General features: G+C 42.3%; 1 non-coding gene across 1 annotated transcript; it reads right to left on the reverse strand.

Moving 5' to 3' along the window:
- Nucleotides 1-21872: 21872 nt before the first annotated feature.
- Nucleotides 21873-21979, reverse strand: LOC141610139 (small nucleolar RNA R71). The gene has a single exon (XR_012528037.1). It is a non-coding gene; the product is annotated as a small nucleolar RNA R71 (small nucleolar RNA).
- Nucleotides 21980-23255: the final 1276 nt, after the last annotated feature.

Raw genomic sequence — 23255 nt, forward strand, 5'->3', positions numbered from 1 at the left:
CGACTGGGGACATGAGATGTGAACAATCTATGGTAGATTCTTCATTTGTAATCACTAGAACTCCAAGAGGATTCTTAGTGTTGTTAGGCTTACCTCCAGGTGGTATTGGTTGGCGACCGTCTTCAATCATGTCTTGAAGTACATTTTTCAATTTGTAGCATTTCTCTGTATCATGTACCTTACCTCTATGGTATTCACAGTACGAAGTCTCATCCCAGAACTTGGATTTCTTTTCTGGTTCGGGTGTAGGGCCTATGGGTTGAAGTTTCCCAAGTTTTATCAACCTTTTCAGAGCGTTGGAATATGTGTCCCCTATATTTGTGAATGGTTATCATAAAATGAAGACGGTTTTAGTGGTTATCATAAAATGAAGACGGTTTTAGGCCCGGACTCCAAATGTACTCTAATTACTGTCAAAACGACCGTATTGGCGCGTAGATGACAATTAAGAGGTAGACATAAATGTTTGAGAGATCACTTGACGATAAACTTACGAATTGTCACAAATCGTTCCGCGTACCAAACATGCGGCCTAATCATCACCGGGTGGTTTGCGGGAGGTGCAGAAATGAGGTGTCTACAAAGGGGCACTCGATCGAGTAAGTCACTTACTCGATCGAGTAAGTGTGTTTTTACGGGTTATTTGCCGGGTTTTGATAGCAACGCGAGAAGGTTATAAAAACATATTTCGGCATTTCTTTTTCACTCTTACTTCATTATAAGTTTCGCAACAGAGAAAACAAGGTTACGTAGCTCTCCTCTCTCACATTGCTATCAAATCCTAAGGGCTAGAGTCGTCGGATCGTTGAGTTCTTTACGTCGTTGAGACCGTCGCATTGGGGGTAAGATCCTAGTATAGTTTTTATATCGTTTCATTGATTTTAATTGAAACCCTAATTGGGTAATTTGGGGGTTTTGGGGAGTATTGTTGATTGTAGATTGTGATTGTATGTATATGTGTTATAGGAGGAGGATTCGTTGAGGAACGTCATTGAGTAGCTGTTGTGACGGTCTTGTGGTTGGTATTCCGGGTAGGGTTTCCCTACTAAGTATTGGTTACATAGTGTTGTTGGTGATTGTTATTGTTGTTGAATAATTATTGTATTGGAATTGTTTTTTGGTAATTGTTGATTGTGTAAGGTGATTGTTGTATAACTGTCTGTGATCTTCAGGGTGCGTCCCTGGCTGAGTCGAGTCACTTGCGGGAGTGGTTTCACGCCCTTGATTCGCCTTCTGTGGAACCCGCCACAAAAGGGATGTGTACATTAAGGAACATGGGTTTATCGCTCGGATGAGATGAGCGGGGCTTAGGTGGGGACGGCTGCGGTCCCCCACTGGCGGTGTGGAATACTTGTTGCGATGAGTATTGTGGCAGGGCTACACACTTTAGTGTGTAGTCAGGTGTGTGGTGATGTGATGGAGTTTGGGTTGATTGAATTGGTTGTGGTATTGTTTTATTGTAGCTGTTTATTTTGTGTAATCAGTACTGACCCCGTTTAAATGTTTTAAAAACTATGGTGGTCCATTCGGGGGTGGTGAGCAGTTGTCTAGCAGGTATTCTACGGGTGCGCGCGAGATTAGCTGGGGATGGAGTTGCCACGAATCTGATAGTAGTCTTCCGCCGTGTTGTCTTTATACTTTTGGTTACTTCAGTTGTAGTTTGGTTGTAGAACAGTTGTACTTTACTTTACAGTTGGTTTTGTTATGTAATCACTTAAACTTATTTATTAAAGTACGTTCTTTTATGGTCTATTTGATATACATTGCCTCGGGTAACCGAGATGGTAGCATTCTCATGCTTTAAGTGGTCCTGGTAAGGCACTTGGAGTATGGGGTGTTACAAAGTTGTATCAGAGCGACGATTTTGGAACCTGTAACTAATGAACCCAATGAATCTAGAGAGTCAAAATAAAATGAACCTGGGTAGGAGTTGTTAGGAGCTAATGCAAAGACTTGGGAGACGTCCTAAAGTCGCGAACTCACCCTACAACTTTAAACCGGTCACTATGGGGTGTCATGGGATTGCTATGTGTTTACTAATGTTGTATTGCGTATGTTGAATGATGTGTTGTATATAAATGTTGGAAAAATATTGTGGTGGAAAAGGGAAATAGTTCATATATGATAATATGTGATGAATAATGATGTTGCAGGATGGATGATCTATAATGTGGCTATACTAGTAACATGTAATTAGGGGATGTGATATGATTATACATAATTTTGTTTGCGTAAAACTATATAATAAGTTCATATACTTGTCTACTGTTGTATCATATGCACTTGTTAGATGAAGAATGTGGTTGAAATGGATGAATTGATTGCAAAAGATGAAGTGGCAATTGCATGAGAATATGAATTTTTTTATTATGAATATGTTTAGGTGACGAAGTGGATTTGTAATATTGTTGTATTAGTAACATGGAAATAGGATTTGTAATGTATGAATATGTTTTGTGTTACGAAAAGTTATATAGTTAAAGCATGCAGGTAGTACATAATTGATAAGTTGAATGCTATATGAGCATGATAGATGTTATTGTTTGGCTTTTGATAGGTAGTAACATGTGGTTAGGGACAGTGGTTTTACTAGTATCGAGTCGCTTTTGTTCACTTTGTTGATGTTTAAGTTGTTTGAAAGAGAAAATCAAATAGTTATGTTGTTCGATTATAGAGAGGTTGTCTTTTAACTATTATAACTTGAGATATATATATATATATATGATTTTGATGTGATTCCAATTGGAGGTGATAGCTTGTTTTTTTACGATTCTAACGATAGGTCACACGCCTAAAATGACCAAGAAACGAGTGAGATATGACCGTTTTACGAAAATTGGACAGTGGTGAGAAATCCGTAGGGACTCGATCGAGTGGCCCTCACTCGATCGAGTGCACCTCTTGTTACTCGATCGAGTAACCCTGACTCGATCGAGTAGCCTTGGTAATTTCTTATATGTGCTTCTGACCTTCGCCTACTCGATCGAGTAGACTGTACTCGATCTAGTGACCCCTGTTTTGGATCATATGCTTATCTTTTGACTTCATTGCATATTATGTTTAATTCAAAGGTGTTATTTTGCCTCTTTATGTATTGTTTTACATATGTGTTGGTCTTGATACGTAAGTTACCCAATCTTATGATATAATAAGTGGCACCTTATGGTGGGTATGAGTTCGGTGGAGAGGACATGAGTGATATATGGTTGTGATGGATAGTGAAAAACAAAAAAAAAGCAAAAAAAGAAAAAAAAAAAGAGGAAAAAAAAGAAAAAGAAAAGGAACATTGATGAGCTAATTAAGGCATGGTGCAAGTTTTGTGAGACGTGGTTAGTGATATATTTGCGAATTTGAGTAATGTAAAGGTAAGTGTAAGGAACGTGAGAATAAAAAGGTTGACAGGAAGGATGTGGATAGTAGCAACTAGAGATGTGTAAGAAATTATGGAGGCAGATGGTTAGATTGTGTTGGTTAAGAATATATGTAATGAAAGGTCATTGTAGAGGGATGGAGAAGAGTGGTGTATAGTGAACTTAGATGGAGACATGTAGCGACGTGGATTTGTAGATAGTGAGTGAGTTTGGGAGATTTGGTTTATTAAGAGGTAAAATTGTGTGTGCTTTTCTTGGGCAATTGACGGTATGAAATGAGTTTTGGTTAAAAAAAAACAAAAAAGTGGACTGACCGTGTGGATTGATTGGTGATAAGTGTGAGTGATAGCATGATAAGAAAAGATCCATGGTAAGAAAGAGTGAGATGGTACTGATATGAAATAATGGGATTTGAGTTTTGGAGCAATAAGACGGTAACCGGAGCACTAAAGAGTTAGGTAGAAGGAATAAGGAGTTGAATTATTAATAAGTATTATTGAGCGAAAAGAGGAAGGAAGGATGGAAGTAAGCTGAGAGAACGTCGACCAGAGTTAAGAAACATGAAGGTAAGAAAACATGGAAGTGTGTGATAGTATCATGAGAGGGCGTTAGTTAGTGGTTAGATAGGAGTTTCAGGTCAACATGTTAGCCATGAGTTTCGAGGAATTAAGGGGATTAAGGGTTGGAAGGATATTTGCACGATACGAGATTTTTGTGGAGAGTTAGGTGATGATACAATTAAGGATATAATTGGGAAGAATGTTGAGGTAAATTTTGTTGGTGGATTTAATGCTCGTTATTTGGGATGCTAACCGAAGGTGGGAAAGGAACTCTGATATTTAGAGATGAATGTAAGAAGTTTGATATACGAAACAATGGTAGTGTTGAGATGTTGTCACTAGTGGTTAAGGGTGATGATAAATAGGAATGATAGCCATTTTAAAGAGGTTGAATTTGTAGAGACCGGATTGATATGTATGGTTGTGAGGGAGTATAAGATGTGGTTATAGGAGACGGTTGCTAGTAGTTGAGTATTAATGGTATGGTTACATATGGCAGAAGGTGATGGTTATGCGAATGCGAGAATATGTTATGAGGGGCATACGAGTTAAACTCGGGCGATAGGTAACCTTTATCAGGTGGTAACTTACGTGATAAGGATTGACTAGTTGGATGTCATTACGGGTCTAATATGTATATAAATGTTTGTGTGAGGTTCTGACCTCACGAGAAGTGGTATGGTGTGATAGTTATAAAGTTGTTATCTGAATGTTCTATAATATATGTTGGATACGGTAACCTAATGGAATGATGTTCAAAAGTGATAGTTTGGGTGATCTGGCATGGCTAGTTATACTTGTATGTGTATTCATGATACATGTTTATTCCGTGAAATGGTATGGATGACATTCATGAGGTTCTTATCTGTTTATTCCGTGTAATATGTTGTGTTGTGATATAGTAAAGCAGTTTTGAGTAAGTTTTCTTATCCGGGAAGTTGTACTGAGTCATGTTTATGGGAATTGTATAAGTTGCGATGACTATCGATGTGGCTGTTGTGCCTCGGGTGGTGATCTGGGCATGGTACTTCGTGTTGTGATGCGGGTATTTGTGATGCGGGTATTTTCGTGCTGCGGTGCGGCTGTTGGTGGCGGTGTTGCGATGCCGTCATCAGTTGTGGTGGAGTAGTCGGGATGATTACGGTACGAGTTTTCCAATGTAAATATCAGTTATACATAGATTGTTGTGTGTTTAATGTTGTTTCCTGCGAGTTTTGCTTGGATAGATAGACGGTTATATTGTTTATTGATGTTTATTACCAGTTTCAGCTTGGGAGTGAGGGTAGAGTATGATATGGAAGAGAGTTGTGTATGTTTTGGTTGTTGTCATGGTATAGCGATATTCTGTTGATGGGACACAGTTGTGAGAGGTTGTTACAATAATTGTGATCTTTATTTAGATGAGGCATTGGTAGACATGGTAATGGCAAGTGAATTGTGGAACATGTGTTGTACTGATCTGAAAGCTGCAGATAGTTCATAATCTTTTATTGAGACAGTCAGTATAGGGTGTTGGGAATTAGTTTCATGTTAAGTTTTGGATGAGTTTTGCGCTAATGAAAGAAAAGAACTTGAGGATCTAGTGTGAGTGTATGTAATAATTGTGGATCGTGAGTTTTGAGTATGGAGATATGTGCATGTATAGAGGGCTATGTCGTTTTGGCGGTAATAGGGAACAATTGAAGTTTTGGTTACGCTAAGGATTTTGTGGTAGGTTAGGTGGTGTGTCGAATGAATTGAGGTATGAGAACTGTTTAAGTAAGAGAGCCATGGATATAGGAATGGTGAGTGTTTAGATTATAGGCGGTTATCTTTGACATGCGGTGGTGATAAGGATAATGAGAAGATATAGCTAAGGATTTAGTATTAGTGAGTTACGAGGACGTAACATCTATCTTAAGAGAAGTAGGATGCGGCAAAGAGAGTTTGATGGTTGTAGATGTTGTAGTAGATTTGGAAGTTTGAGTCTTTGTGGGAGCCCTTCCTTATTGTTCTGGGTTAGCACCTCGAGAGTACGGGTATTGGCCTGGATCTCGACATTGTCGGCATACTGTTGGCAAACTCAACTGCGATCTCATCCCAAGTAGTAAGGTTTTTCGGATCAAGGGAGTAGTACCATTGGCGAGGGATCGGTTCCAAAGAGGATGGGAAGATCCGGGTAAAAAGTTCCTGTTTGACCCCTTTAATGGCCATGTAGTCCTTGAAAGCACGGATATGATTGAGTGGGTCCTCCACTCCTTTGAACTTAGGCACATCAGTTAGGGTGAAGTTGTCAGGTAGCTGGTCCCCAACAGGTTCGAACCTTCGGTTGTTCTCAAGATGGATATTGTTACCCCGGGCTAGGAGCTGTTCTTCCAAGAGTTTCAGCCTCTTCTCTGTTTCAGTCAGAGGTGGAGTATTATGTTCTCCAGTTTCCTTGTTCTCCAGGGCGTCGATACGGGTCTCGACGCGATCTAGGGTGACCTTAAGAGCGGTAAGAATGCTGGCTAGCTGATCAGTTGTGACATCTCTGTTGTTATCATTGTTGTTGTTGGACGAAGCTGAAGACGGGGCCATGGCTCTGAGGCAGAAAAACGGCTCACATTACAACTCAATCCGACACGGTTCCAAGATCGAACGCAGACAACACAAAGGACGAGACAAAGATTAGACTCAACAAGACGAGGGTGACCGTGTGTGGTTCCTCGGTGCTGACTCGATTTATGACGTGACGGTGTTGACCGAACCTTTGACTTGAGTCCAACATGACGGCGTGACGTCATTGGATGGGTCTCGTGGTGAGACGACTCATAAGTAAAGACCCATAAGTACGTTTGTTTTGACTCGATAGACACGAGGCGGAACTGGAATGGTGAACTGATGTTTTCGAAAATAGAAATTTTCAAAAAGATTCATTTGTCGCTTTAATGGACGGCTTCCGAAGATAGAAATCTCCGCAAGTCAATCAGTTGAAAGGGTCGTCTTAAATTTATTTGCAAAAGACGGTTTGAGTTTGAGTCGGCTCGGAAAACAGTGCATTGTTTCCCAAGACGGTTTTGAAATTCAAAATTGTATGTTTAGAAAATCGAGAGTAAAATGTTTGAAGAGGTCTCGGGGACGGTGTATGGTCCTCGAGATCTCGAAAGTGTCTCGAGAAAAGGGTGTGTGCTTTTATCGGGTTTTGAACGAGCCATTGTCGGCGCGAAACGGGTTAAAATCCGTGTCTAGACGCGGCGATTATAACGGCGTAAAAAGGTGATTTGAAATGGTTGTAGAAAACTGGGTTTGAAAATCGTCATTACGACGGCCTAGAAAGGCGTGTCGAAATGGTTATAAGAAACCGGGTTTAAAAATCGTCATTACGACGGCCTAGAAAGGCGTGTTAAAATGGTTATACAAAACCGGGTTTGAAAATCGTCATTACGACGGCCTAGAAAGGCGTGTTGAAATGGTTATAAAAACCGGATTTTGAAAATTGTCATTATGACGGCCTAGAAAGGCGTGTTGAAATGGTTATACAAAACCGGGTTTTAAAATCGTTATTATGACGGCCTAGAAAGGCATGTTGAAATGGTTATAAAAACCGGGTTTTGAAAATTGTCATTATGACGGCCTAGAAAGGCGTGTTGAAATGGCTATACAAAACCGGGTTTGAAAATCGTCATTACGACGGCCTAGAAAGGCGTGTTGAAATTGTTATAAAAATCGGGTTTTGAAAATTGTCATTATGACGGCCTAGAAAGGCGTGCAACGGTCGGCGAAAGATCGAGGTTTGAAACGGCCATTATAACGGCGCAAAAGGGTAATTTTGAAAGTTTGAAAATGACACGAAAGGACTTATGATCAAGTAGCACATAAGCACTCGCAGTTCATTATATTATGCATTATGCTGACACGGGTTTTGGCTTAAAAGGGTGGGTTACACACCAAGCGATCAAACCCCGATTTGCGAGAGGGAAACCAATCCAAACAAAATGTGTAAGGAGGGTGCCCTAGCCTCGTGCTCGAGAGTGATGAAAGCTCTTTGACGAAACAGAAATGTGTAACGTCAATGGTATGCTTGACTCAATCGGGATTCAAAACGCCGGGGATGGGAAAAAATCACGCCGACGAGACGAGCCAATTGGTCGAAAAGGGTTAGGTTGTGGGCCCGGACAAGGAACCCGACCGTGACCGTAATATCAATTAATGCATTCCAACCAAGACCTCGTTCGAGTCTCACCATCTAGGGATCACAAAGACGTAAGTGTCTTAGTTCTCCCCAGCGGAGTCGTCAATCTGTGGACATGGGCCACCTACACGCCAAGCCAATCTGTGGACGTATAGCGGTCTTTTGAAAGCCACGCTCGGCGGCGTAAAAATGCTTTCGACCGGATCGTTTTAGATCGGTCGGTTTCGTCTCGGTAAGGGTCTCGAAATGATTTGAGATGTTCGGAGTCGCCACCAAGCATTTGTGGGATGTCTGGAACCCGTTCGAAATCCACTTTATACCTTGGTCAAATCGAAGCACAAAGCAGGGTTTGACATAGGTACTAAAGATAAGGAAATCGTCCCTCTTTAGCATCCTATCTCTAGAATGACTCTCGTACGCCCTGGATAAGGTCGTCCACTATCCAAAGTTTCTAAGTAAGAGGTGAAGGTACGTATTGGGAAGCCGTTTAATCAGACACCCAATCCCGCCCGTGTTAGCAGCCTCTACTGATCGATCTTGGTTGGTTGAATGCAAAAGTTGATAAAACGGTTTAAATGCATGAATGCACATCCAATAATTTAAACCTAACATGTGAGAGCTTTCTAAGTCGGTTGATTTAATCCAAATATCAAGTATAAGATGTCGAGTTGGATTCATGATTGATTTGCATGCAAGACGGAAATTAAACATCCATTTACCGTATTAGGTTTAGGGTGTATAACATGATCCATTCGTCTTAGTAAGCCATTTTGCAAATATGGTTTTGAATAATCAAATAGTCATCTGATCCGTCTTATATCCGGGTTAACTGGAGTCGGGATCGTCCTAGACTAATGCTGGAAAGAAACAGGCCCTGTACCAGACGGCTATATGAGGCGCGAGCCAGCCGGCGGTGTAAGAGGCCTCCCTCTGGTTTTGAAAGTGAGAAATGGAGAGCCTGTTTAGGCGCGGGTTAGCCCACGGTTTATGTGCCGTGTTCTGACCTTTTAGGAAACGTTATAAACTGTGTTGAAAATGGGTATTTGAACCCGGTTTGATTTGAAGGGGGTCGTTTAGACCGCATTTGTTGATTTGAAGAACTAGACTCGAATAATCATCATTATTTTGATAATATTCGGTGTCGGGTTCGATTTGACAAACTCCACATGAATAGTTTTGAAAATAATTATGGACTAATTGTTTTTAGTCTATTTGAATGTTATTAGTCGATACTCATCATCGTACCCGGGTTAAAATCTGGCATGGTATGTAGAACCAAGGATGACTTTGTGTTGGGGACTAATATGTTTGTTTGAAAATGTAAAGAAATGAAATAAAAGGTTCTAAAATACCTTTTAAATGTCATTAACCAAATATTATCACCGAAACACGGATTTAACTGTCATGGTATGAGGAACCAAGGGTGAAAAATGTTTTATGGTTAAAACAAATGAAATAAAATAAAAAGGGTTCGAAAATATTTGGAATGGTAAAAACCGATTACAAATATAAAAATGAATTAAAGGGAAATGACGAGAACAAACACGGTTGATCTCTGGTCTGAACACCCCATTTAGGCGCGGGTAAGTTGGCGACCTAAAGGGCTTCTCGCCTCGGACAAAAATCGGTTTTTGGCTCGTTTATTCCATGTTTTGGTTCATGTTATGCACGTTTTAGCATGTTATAGTCATGAAACAAATGAAAACATAATAAAAGAGGATTTTTACACCCTCATACTTATATGTTTGGTTATGGCGAGTGACCGACGTAAGTGTAACAACTCGTTTGATCGGAAAAAACTCGGTTTAAAACCGTTTTGGTAAGTAAAAAGAGTGTTTTGATGTTAGTGATGGTGTAGTGGTCGAAGTGGTCGGTCAAGTGATTTAATGCACGATGACGGTACCAAACAATGTGTAAGGCTTGTATTTACGATCGGTAGGTCGTAAATACGCGTCGGGTTGTGACTTAAGAAGTCGAGTCGAGAATTTTAAGGGAGAAAATAGGGGGTGGACACTCGCGTAAGTCTCAAATGGGTGGCATTTGAGGGGTATTTATAGGAGAATGAGTGGTTGTGTGAGTTTTGAGCGACGTGGCCACTTGGGCTGCTCAAAGAGGCGCGAGCCACGTCGCGGTTCTTCGAGTTGTGTCGTCACTTTCACAACAAACGCAATCATGATTTGTTCTATCCTAGGTTTTGTAGTCACATGTTTGGTACTTGACCAACATGAATCCGGGAAAACTTAAGGTAGATGTTTGAAATGTTTTGTTTTTAGTGGTTGACTCGGTTTGATTCGTTGTTGGAGTCGGGATTTGAATCTTTGAGTCGGTTTTTGGTCCGGTGTTGGTTTTGACTCTAGTTAGTGTCATTGCGACCCCGTCATCGTGCATTAAACACTCCAGGTATTTTTGAAATGTTTTGAAATGTTTTATTTTCGAAATCGTTTTTAAGTTTTCCGATGTAAAGTTGTACACAAGCTGTCGATCAAACGCCGCGATTCCAAAACATGTTATAGTCCGATAATCATCGGGTGTTTGTTGGAGTCTCAGCAGATACCGGATATCTACAGAGCCCCCACTTTGACTGAGGCTTGGACAGGGCGAAAGTCAAAGTAGAGCCCCCAGGTCAATCGAAGATTACAACCTGGAGACCCAAGCGACGTCGAGGCGGCTCGAAAGGATTCGGGCCGAGGACCTGCCGTCGGGAAGGGCAACGCCAAGGCGACTAGAGGGTACGAGTCAGGGACCTGCCGTCGGGAACAGTTTAGAGTCTGTCGACTATTCGTGTGGGTCGTTTAAAGTCTGTTAGACTACGTACAAAGGCTCGCTAGCCATAGGAAGGAGTCATACCTGATGCATCTTCGGATATGTCCTTGCACTTTTGCGGACAAAGGCTCGCCAGCTGTGGTAAGGAAATGTACCCGAGGCATCTTCGGGATCTGTCCTTGATATTTGCGGATAAAGGCTCGCCAGCCAATGGTAAGGAAATGTACCCGAGGCATCTTCGGGATCTGTCCTTGGAAGGTTGCGGACAAAGGCTCGCCAGCCCATGGTAAGGAAATGTACCCGAGGCATCTTCGGGATCTGTCCTTGATGTGTGCGGATAAAGGCTCGCCAGCCAATGGTAAGGAAATGTACCCGAGGCATCTTCGGGATCTGTCCTTGAATGTTTGCGGACAAAGGCTCGCCAGCCAATGGTAAGGAAATGTACCCGAGGCATCTTCGGGATCTGTCCTTGGAAGGTTGCGGACAAAGGCTCGCCAGCCATGACAAGGAAATGTACCAGAGGCATCTTCGAGATCTGCCCTTGAAAGGTTTGCGAACAAAGGCTCGCTAGCCAATGGTATGGAAATGTACCTGAGGCATCTTCGGGATCTGTCCTTGAAAGGTTGCGGATAAAGGCTCGCCAGCCATGGGGCGGTCAGTTAATGGACCATGGGAATAGCCGCGTCAAATGGGCTTGTTTGGACGTAGCGAACTCGTGATGCCGACGTGAATGAGAATAGCCGCGTCAAAAGGACTTGTTTTGAAAGTAGCGAACTCATGATGCCGCCGTGGAAATAGTGAATTTGGATTTTCACTATTACTGTTTTTGAAATGAGCGGGTTCCGCGAGGAAGCCCCCTGCTGGTATTTGAAGGAAAAGTGAATTTGGAATCTTCACCATTCGTCGTTCTTCTTTGAATTTGGGGTGGCGGTTTCGATCGCCGTTTGTTTGAATTTTGAAGGAAATAGCAAATTTTAAATTTTGCCATTGCGTTTGAAATGACGGTTTATATGCCGTCGTTGACATTTGATGGAAATAGTGAATTTGGAATCTTCACTATTAATTGAAGTGACAGTTTATGTGCCGCCGTTGACATGCATGGTGAGAATAGTGGAATTCAATTTCCAACTATTATTTTGAGCATGACGGTTTTAATTGCCGTTGCTTAAAATTTGAAGAAATAGCGGTTTTTGAACTTTCGCTATTATTTTTGAAATTGAAGGAAAATAGTGAATTTGATTTCACTATTATTTTTGAAGTTGGCGGTTTTGATCGCCGTTTGCTTGAAATTTTTTAAAATAGCGAATTTAAATTTTCACTATTTGCTTTTGTTTGTCTTTGAGGGAATGACGATTTTCAATATCGCCAATGAAAATCCGAATTTTGCTATGTGGAAATTGGGCTAAAACCCAAAATTCGTTGAAAAAGCAAGTCGACAACTGATTGAGGCGCGAGCGCGAGCCATCCTGCGAATCAAAGGGGCTTCCCCTTTTTCTGTAAAAGACGCGAGTTCAGGCTGCATCCCATTCCCATTTCGTCTTCTTCATTTTTCGACAAAAACAAACCAAAATCGCCATTGTTGGACCTTCTAGCTTGCTCGAAATCGTGCCATCATCAACAATGTCATCTCAAGGTATGTATTTCCTCTTGAATCCATTTAAATTTGTTGATCTTTAGCTTGATTGAATTAGGGCGAATTTTACCCTAGAAAATCGAATTGGGCGTTTTTGATTGAGCCCATTTCGAGTGAAATTGATGCTTGCATTAGGTTAGAAATCTGTTTAGGAGTATAGGGGTGCTTTTAGTTTGCATTTTGGTCCCCGTTCCCGCTCCCTATGCTTGAAAAATGTGAGTGAGGCGAGAAACCGTCTCATTTCGCAATGCCAAGTTTATTTGCTTGGGTAGTGGGTCCCACTAGATTGCATTGTAGTTGGAAAAACCCGTATTCACCATTTATGGACCTTCGTTGGATATTGTGGGCAAAATTGGATTTTTGCCTTTTGTGACGGTCTTATGTCTGACAAAATAAGCGTCTTTTTGGGCTTGAATTGAGTCAGTTTGCCTTGAAATGAACCTTATTAGTAATTTAGGTCACCTTGAGGCGTGATAAAATCACGTTTGCCTTTTTGCGGTCGTTTTTGAATTTTTGACCGGTTTGGGTTCAAATTAGCGTATGAATTACCTTTTTGAGCCGTAGAAAAATACCCCATTGTGTCGGGAATGTATTTTGGTTTGTAGGCGGACCTTGTATGGGTCTTGAAATGCCATTTTTGTGGTTTTGACTCGTCTTTTGCTTGAAAAGATGGGCGAGTCGTTTTGTGTCTGTGTTCTTTTTTTGAATTGTTTTGTTTGGTTGGATTTTGGGCGGGATTGCCCTTGTTTTGTTTTGCAGGTTGTTTTTTTGTTTTTGTTTGGATTTATCCATTTCATGCCGTCGTAATGCCGAAATTTCGGCTGACGTTTTTTGTTTGTTGTGTTTTTTTATTGGAGGATATCGTTTGGGACCTATGGGGTCTGCCGTTGAGGCCTTGGAGGAGGAAGTCAATCCTGAAGGGGGAGTGACGACTGTTTTTTGTTACAGGCTTGGTTGTGTTTCTGCCTGGTGGCCTTTGCCCGGCCAATGATCGGGCATCGATCGTTGGTCGTTGCCTGCGGAGGTCCGGACGTCCGATGAGTGGGGTTCAGTACGAGTGTGTTATCCCACGTTGCCGCTTTCGGTCGTTGTCGAATTCAGCTGAGTGGGGTTCAACATCGGGATAGCATCCGTTGTCCTGATCCCTTTTCATCCTCGAATTCTGACGATTGGAGGCCAACGTCGGGGTAGCGCGCTGAGCTATGAGCCTCGGTTATCGCGTCGTCCAAAATCTGCCAGGCACCATTTTTCTTTTTGTCGTGGAGCAGGAACGAGGTATTACCGTCATGGTAACCACCTCTGCTTTTGTTGCTGCTCCTCTGTCTCCTGTGTTGCTCCTTTTCTTTTCTGTTTGAGAGGATAGAGAGTGCTTAGTTCGGTAGGTGGCAGATAGCCCCCAGTTCGTTGTCTTTAGGCCAGTGTCTGTATGATAGACGGTTGTCTTAGGCCAGTGTCTGTATGATAGATGTCCGTATTGGATCTTGTTTGTATGGTCAGTTGCTCGTATCAAACGCGTGTCGATGTATTTTTCGTGAGGCGGTTTGTATATATGTGTTTTTGGATTGTGGTTCATTTTGTGAATTTTGGCTTTTTGTATTGTGTTTCGGAGCAGCGCTGTTGGCTGTTGATTCTCTTTTTGCTTCGCACTAGTTCCTGCATCGTTAGTGTAGAAAAACAGGCAACAGATAGCATATATACACAAATGCAAACACGTAGAAGCATTTGATTGAAAACCAAAATTAACCAAGATGACTTGAAGTTAAAATTGAAATTTTGAAAATTCCGTGACAAATCGTCACGTTCGGAATTTGAGCAATTAACTCGTGTCGCGAATTAAATTGAAAATTTGAGTAATTAACTCGTGTCACGAATTAAATTGCATCGAAATTATTGAAATTGACTCGAAAAATTCAAACTCAAACCGTCAGGAAAGGATTTTGCGAGTATATTTGATTTTTGATGTCAAGACTCGAATTTGTGAGTGCTTGAATTTTTAAGGAAAATTGATGTCGTGTTATCAATTTCCGATTTTGATTTTTGATGGAAAATTGCGAAAAAGCGAAAAAAAATTCAGAATTTCGACTGACATGGAAACGATTTATCGCGGATCGGGGCGACTAGCCCTTCCCCCCTTAAAAAAAGAAAGAAAAATCCGTATGTTTAAAGCTGCGTCATGGAAACCGTGTCGGATTTCGTAAAACGCGAAAACAAGGAAATGTGAGTGTGAGGAAACACAAAATATCCTGAATCATCCCGAAGAGGCGCGAGCTTCCCGGCGGGAGGTTTGAGGCGTCAGGAGAAAACACAAGTTGAAAGAGACAAGTCAACAGCAGGAATCCTGGAGAAGCCTCAAAGAGGCGCGAGCAGCCTGGCGATGGAAGCCGGCTCTCCCCTTTTTCTGAAAAACACGCTGATCAGTTTGTATAAATAGGGACGTTTGCGCTTCATTGTTTTATCATCCGAAACACAAAATCATCTCTACAAAACCTCTTTTTCTTCCACAAAAATATTTCATGGATGCTTTTGAGAACGCATTGCGACAATGGTGCCGGGATTTGTCGCCTCCCGAAAAGTATCAACTCGCTTGCATGGGAGTCGGTCAATTGTTGGTGCTTCTTCAAGTCAAGGTGCAACCTTCATTTCTTGAAGCATGTTCTCGGTTTTGGGATTCGAAACACCATGTTTTCGTTTTCCCGAAAGGTGAGCTTTGTCCTCTTGCCGAAGAAGTTGGAGCCATTGGTGGGTGGCCGGGTTATGTTCCGGTGCTTCCTCCGACTCGGTTGTGCTACAAGGAGAAATTCCGTTCTATGTTGGGCTTATCAACAAGCCAAATCAACTTTCTTCTTGCTCCACATGATGTGGATATGTTGGCTCTTATCAACATCTTTTCAAACCGATTAGATGCTAATGTCTCGGAGGTGGCTAGGAGAAGGGCTCTTGCCATTTGCCTTGTCCATGTGTACCTCATTGTTGATGTCTTGAAGAAGGAGGGGCTAAGATGCCATGGTAGCATGACCCTTATCTATGTGATTGAGCAAATGGAGCACGGTAGAGATCCATCATGGTTGGTGCTTGGAGAGATTATCCAAGCTTTGGACAAGGAAGGCTCTTATGGAGAAGCTCCCTCTTTCGGATCCCCGAGGATCCTTCAAGTGTGGCTATTGGAGAGGCTAAGGTATGTAGAGCCTCCGGTTGATTCTTCTTCTTATTCCTTCCGTCATCTTACCATGAGGAAGAAGTTGTACCCGGATAGTTTCGCTTCCACCGAGGCCTATTGGGCCGCAAGATTGGCGGAGGAGGGCGGTCCTCATATCCGTTGGGTGGTGCCGTGGTGGCACTTGAGGTCCTTCACGGGGTTGCCCGCTTCGGGTTCTAGTCCTCGTTCTTTGATGGTGGTGGGTTTGAAGGTTGTTTCCTTCATATATCCTGAAAGGCTCATGAGGCAAATGGGGCGTCAACAAAAGGTTCCCGCTCAAGATACTCTTGTCCAAGAGAATATTTTCCGGAATTCCGAGCTTGTGGAGTTCTCCGAAAGATGGTGGGCCACTCGGCCGCTTTGGGAGGTACCAAACCCCGTTGCCACGATATGGGTGACTCCCGCTTATGTCAAGTGGTCACGTGCTCCATCCTTGGAAGAGAGATCCAAATTTCGTAAGGACGAGGTTGTCGACTTGAAGTACCGAGAGGTTGGCAAGGCCAACCGTGCCTTCTTTGAGGAGTATGTTGATGGAGCTACTCCCGATGTGATGAGACCACCGAAGAGGAGGAGTTCCTGCCCCAAGAATATGGTGGGCCGTGCATTGGTTCTTTTTGGGTCGAACATGGGGTCTTGTGCTAGACCGGAGGCCGTCGCCGTCTTAGATCCGTTTAGGATCCGTTCCGAGGGAGAAGTCCATGCTAGGCGGGCCAACAAGAAGAACAAGGGGAAGATGTACCCCGAGGGAAAAGGCAAGGGTAGAATGGAAGAGTGAAGACCTCCATTACCCGTTTTATTATTATGTTGTATTATTGTTGTAGGTTTTTATTATGTTGTACTAGCTAGTTATTGTGTGTTTTGTGCTAGATTTATTATGTGAGGTGTTTTAGTTGACACCTTAGCTTCGACAAGTTGTAGACTCGTCGAGCTTTGTTTGTTGTTGAAATTGTAATCCCTCCCATTATTAATTAAATAAGAGGATTACTTGTGTCGAAAATTGTGAACGCTTGTTTCTTCCATCCATTTGGTGAAGGCAATTCAATTTGAATCGTCCTAAACATTTGCACTTGGAAAAGGGGTATTTTGTGAAAAGGGAGAAAGGCTTATTTTGTATTTTTGTGGGAAAAAGGGAATGGTTTTCCCTTCTCTTTTTTTTTTAGATGTTTTTTTACGTGGGATTTTTGTATGGGGATGGTTGTTTTTTATTGTGAGAATGGTTGTATCCTTCTTGTGTAAGAAAGGACTGCCTACATATTCACCCGGAGAGGTGAAATCAAACCATGATCGTAGTTCGAAATGTTCTGTGAATTTGAATTGGGTTTTGTGGTTGTATCCCTCAGGCATAAGAGGGACTGCCTACGTATTCACCTGAAGAGGTGAAATCAAACCATGCTCGTAGTTCAGGGGGTTGTTGTTTTAGTGCAAATGGATGTTGCCTTTGACAGATCAAAGGACATTTGAAATGGGCAAGGTGCCGCAGCTTAGACTCGATAAAACATGCAATTTCAAATCAGAACACGTTGAGGAACTTGACTTGAAAAGGGTTGAGGTCATTGCTAGTTGTAAAACTAGGCTAGGTCGTTGGTTGTTATGGTTCAAGGGTAGTATTTCTTGAGTTGGTCTAGGTTGGTCGGGTTTGTAAAGTCCTCCCCATCTAGGTCACTCAGTCTCACTGCGCCCCCCGAAAGTATTTTCTTGACCAGGTATGGCCCGGCCCAGTTGGGTTTGAATTTTCCCCTCGGATCGACGGGTAATGGTGCCCGAACTGACTTGAGGACCCAGTCGCCCTCCTGGATGTTTCTGGGTTTGCCCTTCTTGTTGAATGCCCGTTGTATACGTCGTTGGTATAGCTGGACGTTGTGCAAGGCGTTGAGTCGCCGTTCGTCTAGAAGGGTGAGTTGTTCGTACCTTCGACGGGTCTATTCCGCTTCAGGGACTTGACTCTTCAGTAGGATGCGTAGAGATGGGACCTATAACTCTACCGGTTGAACCGCCTTCATACCGTATGCTAGGTAGAAGGGTGTAGCGCCTGTCGGTGTTCGAATGGAGGTTCGGTATCCCCAGAGTGCGAACGGGAGCTTGCTCGGCCAATAGCGGTAGTTGTCTTGCATTTTCTTAATAATGGTGACAAGAGTTTTGTTTGCTGCCTCCACCGCTCCGTTAGTTTGGGGACGGTAGGGGGATGATCGATGACGTTTGATCTTGTATTTGTCCAGCAAAGCTTGAGTTTCCACCCGGAAGTGAGAGCCTTGATCGCTGATGATTTCATGGGGTACCCCATATCGGCAGATGATGTTGTTTTGAATAAACTTGGCCACTTGTTTGGCGGTCAAGACTGCATATGACTGTGCTTCTACCCATTTGGTGAAATAATTGATGGCGACGAGGACAAAGCAATGCTCCTTGGTGCCTATCAGGTTGACTTTCCCGATGATGTCGATGCCCCAGGTTGAGAAAGGCCAGGGTGATGTCATGGTGTACAAAAGGGATGGTGGTATGTGTTGTATGTTGGCGAATATTTGGCAGTTGTGGCAGCGTTTGACGTAGTTACGGAAATCGGCTTCCATGGTGGTCCAGTAGTAACCTAGCCGCATGATTTTCCGTGTAAGCATCATTGCACTCATGTGAGGGCCACATTCTCCGTCGTGAACCTCTCCCATGACTTTTTTGGCTTTGTGATGGTCAATGCAAAGGAGGAGAATTCCTTCGGGTGTTCTTTTGTAGAGTTGATTTTGGTTTATCACGAATTGTGATGCAAGCAAACGGATGGCTCTTTGTCCTCTTTGATCAGAGTTGGGAGGGAATTCGTTTTTGGTTTTGTAATTGAGGATGGCCTGGTACCAAGGTTCATCATGACTTTCCTCGTCGTTGATAATGGCACAAATGTGGGCTGACTCGCTCCTTCTCTCGACACATAGGGGCATCGATGTCATGTCGTCAGGTATGTTGACGAGCGCGACAAGTTTTGCCAGGGCATCAGCAAATTGATTTTCTTCTCGTGGCAAGTGGAAGTAGTCGACTTGGTCGAAGAATTCGGCCTCTTGATTGATCTTTGCTCGGTAGGGAGCTAAGCTGTCAGATCGGATTTTCCATGATCCGGACACCTGATTGATGATGAGCGAGGAATCGCCGTGGACCCTCAGCCTCTTGATGCCAAGTGTGACGGCTGCTTGTAGGCCGATGAGACATGCTTCATATTCAGCGGCATTGTTGGTGACGGCGAAATCTAGCTTGACCGAGATCGGAACATGTTCTCCCTCTGGTGATATTTGAAGGATTCCTACCCCGAAGCCTCTCAGATTAGATGCACCATCGAAGTATAGGTCCCATGCGTTGGAGTCGGCACAAAGGATGTCCTCGTCAGGAAGTGACCATGTGTCGGTCGTTGGATCCTCGCTAACGGGATTTTCTGCTAGGAAATCGGCAACTGTTCTACCCTTGATAAACTTGAGGGGTATAAACTTGAGATCAAACTCGGACAGCATGAGTGTCCACCTAGACAGCCTTCCATTTAGTACGGGTTTTTCGAAGATGTATTTAACCGGGTCCATCGTGGAGTAGATGTGGACCGTGTAGCTGAGCATAAAATGCCGCAACTTCTTTGTTGACCATACTAGGGCAAGGCATGTCTTCTCCAATTGGGTATAATTCGTCTCATACTCAATGAACTTTTTGCTGATGTAGTAGATGTCCCGTTCTTCGTCGCTGACTGTTTGTGCTAGCATTGCTCCCATGGTGATGTGACCATAATTGGCGCATATTTAGCCCCCGAATTAGCCTTGTTTCCATGCTTTTTAGTGCTTATTTGGGTCATTTCTTATCTTTAGTTCTTTGTTTTGCATATTCTTTGAGATTTTGATCCCTTGGTAGGAAAGGAGTAAGAATCTTGCATTTTCATGGCAAAACGAGACTAAATTGATCGAATTCAATGACCAAGCATCAAAGAGAGACAAGATTAGAAGGCCTTTGTACATATCATAGTAGAAGAGCAATGTTGAGGAAAGATCCTTGAGTCCCCAAGGAAATCCCCAAGGAATTTATGAAGAAAAGGGAAGAAAAGAAGAAGTTACTATCTTTGACGACAATCCGAGCGGATTTGTCAACAATCCGTCCGTCCAGCCCCAGCACAATCCGAGCGTCCTTGCCTGAATCCGCTCGGATTCCCCCTCAACAATCCGCCCGGATTCCCCAGAATCCGCTCGGATTCCAACGGTGCAATCCACCCGTCCCGACCCTATTCCGCCCGGATTTCTTCACAGCACGGATTGTCTTCTTCAAGCTACGAAAAGAGAAGCCCTTCTCTCGAAAAAATACCGGTCCTCCTTGCTCAACTTAAAAGTGTAATTACTAGTTTAGCCCTTAGTTAACCCTAATGCATCCTCCCTAATTTTCACTATAAATACCCCATTAGTCTAATTAGAGGAGCATGTTCTTCTTATCAATAATTAGTGTAGTTAATATCAATCAAATCTCTCTTCAATATTGTAATCAAGTATTAATCAAGTTTTAATCCAAGTTTTAGTTCTTTAATCTCTCTCTTGTTCATCCTTTATTTTGGGTAATTGAAGATTATTTGGGTTATTATTGGGAGATTGACAACCTCTCAATCAAACATCAAGTACTTCTATTATTCTTGCTTTATTATTGGAATCATTAGTAGGTATAATCTCTTAATCCCTTTTTAATTATTGCTAATTACTTTCATTTATTCATCATGTTTCATATTGTTGGTATGATTGACAACCTTGCTAGCATGATCAACATGATAATGAGTGAGTAGTCTCTTATCTAGGGTTAATGGGTGATTAGGGGAAACCAACATGGGGAATGATTCATGCTTAAATTAATATGCTTTCATGTTTTATTTGCTTGCTTGTTTTGATCTCAACTCATGCACATGTTATATTTGATGAAATGCTAAGCCTATGAATCCTTGCATTTACTATCATCTTCTATCTTTTCAATGAGACTTGTAAGACATAACCCAACTCCAGTCTCATTAGACCATGCATGTTGTTGAGTAGGGAAGATTAAGTCGACTTGTAGGTGTTGTACAATCTAATCGATTCGGCTCCGGGACCCAAACTTTCCTAGGATTGTAAGATATAACCCAACTCAATCCATCACAACAATAATTGCTTGCTTATAATTTGAGAACATGTTTGTATGATCATATCCCATGATTCCCCTATGATCCCATGACACCCTAGTGCCTTTAATCAATTGTTTACACCTCTTTAATTCATCTTGCTTGTTTATTTTCATTATTATTCTAGTTTAGTAACCTTCTACATCAACCCAATTTGTGACACCCCTTAGACACCACTAGTTACAATAGAAATCTCATTTCAACTCCCGTCCCTTGGGATCCGACCTTTACTTGCCTCTTTACTAATTGTAGAGTTGTTTGTGGAGCTATAAATTGTGTTTTGATTCGACCGTGACCAACGACCACATCTTAATTTGTGAACACTTAGCGGGATCACATCAAAAATGGCGCCGTTGCCGGGGACGGTGTTTGTTTGATTTAGATTTCTTTTTATTGTCATTAGTTGTGTCTTTCTTCGCCTTGAGGAAGTAAAACTCCTCAAGGTTTGTTCTAATTGTTTTCGAGTTGTTTGATATTTTGCATGTCTAGAAGGTTACAAGGTGATTTGTTACCTTTTGACCGTGAAATCGAAAGAACCTTGACGAACAATAGGAGACTTGTTAGGAGGAATTTGAGAGGTGTTGGTGAAGTTGTTCAACCCACTAGTGAGTTTGTCAATCCTTTCGCAATAGAAGGAGAAGAAAACCCATTACACAATATCCCACAAAATCCACCTACAATGCCAAAATTCTCGTCACACTCCATACCCACCGAGGAGAATCTACCAAATGGTACTCCTACACCGCAACATCTCACCGGAAATTTTATTGCCAAGTCCGCCTTCATCCAACTAGTTGAGAGGAGCCAATTTGGGGGGATGCCTAGTGAGGACCCTCATTCTCATATGGAAACCTTTTGCGATTATTGTGATGCTATCTCTCAAACGGGCGTGACTCAAGACCAAATTAGATGGGTCTTATTTCCTTTTTCCTTAATCGGCACCGCAAAGCAATGGTTGAAGGGCCTTGATAAGGCCACCCTTGGAATAGATTCTTGGAAGAAGTTGGCTCTAGCTTTCTACAAAAATTCTACCCACCGGAAAAGACCAACATGCTAAGAGCTCAAATTACGGGTTTTAAGCAAAGGGATGAAGAGTCTTTGTATGAAGCTTGGGAGCGGTTCAAAGGAATTTGTCGCTCATGTCCTCACCATGGACTTAGCGAATGGTTTTTGGTGCAACAATTTTGGAATGGTTTATATGAAGATTCTAGGAACATTCTCAATATGGGATCAAATGGAATGTTCACCGAAGTTGATGACAATCAAACATGGAACAAGATTGAGGAAATGGCGGTCCATAACTCACAATATAGTAGACCTCGCAAGGCTACTAGAGGAGGAAAGCATGAAGTGGACTCCGTTACTCAATTGGGTGCTCAACTAAGTGCTCACATTGACACAATCAACTTGAAGTTTGAACAAGCTATGGCTAGACTTGAGGAAAACTCAAAATCATCGAAGCATCATGTTAATGCCATGACGGCATCCTCATCAATCCCAAGTGGGATATGTGAGAATTGTGGAACTTTGGGACATGACCAAGGTGAATGTAGGGGAACAAATGAACAAGTGAATGCTTTCCAAGCATACAAGAGTGGTACCCCTTATTCCAACTTTTACAATGAAAACACCAAATTCCATCCAAATCTCTCATACAAAAGCCAAAATGTTCAAAACCCTCAAACAACATACACTCCACCACCCATAAGAAACCAAAATCAAAGACCCTTTTACAATCAAAACCAAGGTTACCAAAATCAAAATCCATACAATCACCAAAATGACCAAGGTTTTGATGTCCAAAAAGCGGTCCTCCAAATGCAAAAGAACCAACAAGAATTTTTCACTCAAATGCAAAAAGATAGCCAAGCAAAAGAAACCACCATCAACAACATTATAGCTCACACCAAGATGTTGGAAACCCAATTGACTCAACTAGCATCTTCAAGCTCACAAAGACAAAAGGGGCAATTACCACCTCAAAGTAATCCCCCTAGACATGAAACGGTTAGTGCCATTCACTTGAGAAGTGGTACAAGGTATGAAGCACCGAATAAGCAAGTTGAGGATGAAGTTGTGGAAGCTAGTGAAAAGGAAGAAATTGTGCAAAACTCCAAAGATGGAGAATCATCAAAAGAAGAAAGTTCAAAGAAAAATGAAGACAAGCCCAAGGAGAAGGAGCCCATTGTGATTAGACTTCCTTTTCCAAGTCGTCAAGCCAAGCCCAAATTTGATGATCAACTTGGAAAGTTCATGGAAATTGTGAAGAATTTAGGAGTCTCAATTCCTTTCACGGAATTAATCAATCACGTTCCGGCCTATGCGAAGTACATGAAAGATATCCTCACAAAGAAGAAGTCGATCCGGAAACTTGAGACTATCGCCTTCACTAAGGTGAGTAGTGCAATACTTCAAGGTAGTTCACCTCCGAAG

This window comes from Silene latifolia, chromosome 10, assembly GCF_048544455.1.
Source record: "Silene latifolia isolate original U9 population chromosome 10, ASM4854445v1, whole genome shotgun sequence".
NCBI lineage: Eukaryota > Viridiplantae > Streptophyta > Magnoliopsida > Caryophyllales > Caryophyllaceae > Silene > Silene latifolia.